Consider the following 1,522-nt stretch of genomic DNA (forward strand, 5'->3'; position numbering starts at 1 on the left):
AACCTGGAATGTTAGATCCATGAATCAAGGCAAACTGGAAGTGGTCAAACAGGAGATGGAAAGAGTGAACAAGATGACATTTTAGGAATCAGTGAACTAAAATGGACTGGAATGGGTGACTTTAACTCAGATGACCATTATATCTACTACTGTGGGCAGGAATCCCTTAGAAGAAATGGAGCAGCCATCATAGTCAGTGCAAGAGTCTGAAATGCAGTACTTGGATGCAATCTCAAAAATGACAGAATGATCTCTATTTCCAAGGCAAACCATTAAATATCACAGTAATCCAACTCTATGACCCGTCCAGTAATGCTGAAGAAGCTGAAGTTGAATGGCTCTATGAAGACCTACAAGACCTTCTAGAACTAACACCCAAAAAAGATATCCTTTTCATTATAGGGGACTGGAATGCAAAAGTAGGAGGTCAAGAGATACCTGGAGTAACAGGCAAATTTGGCCTTGGAGTACAAAATGAAGCAGGTCAAAGGCTAATAGAGTTTTGCCAAGAGAATGCACTGGTCATAACACACACCCTCTTCCAACAACACAAGAGAAGACTCTACACATGGACATCACCAGATGCTCAATACTGAAAGCAGATTCATTATATACTTTGCAGCCAAAGATGGAGAACCTCTATACAGGGAGCAAAAATGGGACCAGGAGCTGACCGTGGCTCAGATCATGAACTCCTTATTGCCAAATTCAGACTTAAATTGAAGTAAGTAGGAAAAACCACTAAACCATTCAGCTATTTCAAATCCTAAAAGATGATGCTGTGAAAGTTCTGCACTCAATATGCCAGCACATTTGGAAAACTCAGCAGTGGCCATAGGACTGGAAAAGGTCAGTTTTCATTCTAATCCCAAAGAAAGACAATGCCAAAGAATGTTCAAACTACTGCACAATTGCACTCATCTCACACGCTAGCAGAGTAATGCTCAAAATTCTCCAAGCCAGGCTTCAACAGTATGTGAACCGTGAACTTTCAGATGTGCATGCTGGATTTACAAAAGGCAGAGGAACCAGAGATCAAATTGCCAACAGCTATTGGATCATCAAAAAAGCATGAGAGTTCCAGAAAAACATCTACTTCTGCTTTATTGACTATGCCAAAGCCTTTGACTATGTGGATCACAACAAACTGTGGAAAATTCTGAAAGAGATGGGAATACCAGACCACTTGACCTGCCTCCTGGGAAATCTGTATGCAGGTCAAGAAACAACAGTTAGAACTGGACATGAACAACAGACTGGTTCCAAATTAGGAAAGGCATACGTCAAGGCTGTATATGGTCACCCTGCTTATTTAACTTATATGCAGAGTACACCATGAGAAACACTGGGCTGGATGAAGCCAAGCTGGAATCAAGACTGCTGGGAGAAATGTCAATAACCTCAGATATGGAGATGACACCACCCTTATGGCAGAAAGCAAAGAAGAACTAAAGAACCTCTTGATGAAAGTGAAAGAGGAGAGTGAAAAAATTGGCTTAAAATTCAACATTCAGAAAATGAA

The sequence above is a fragment of the Bison bison genome, unplaced genomic scaffold (genome assembly GCF_000754665.1).
Source record: "Bison bison bison isolate TAMUID 2011002044 unplaced genomic scaffold, Bison_UMD1.0 scf7180017864211, whole genome shotgun sequence".
NCBI classification, from domain to species: Eukaryota; Metazoa; Chordata; class Mammalia; order Artiodactyla; family Bovidae; genus Bison; species Bison bison.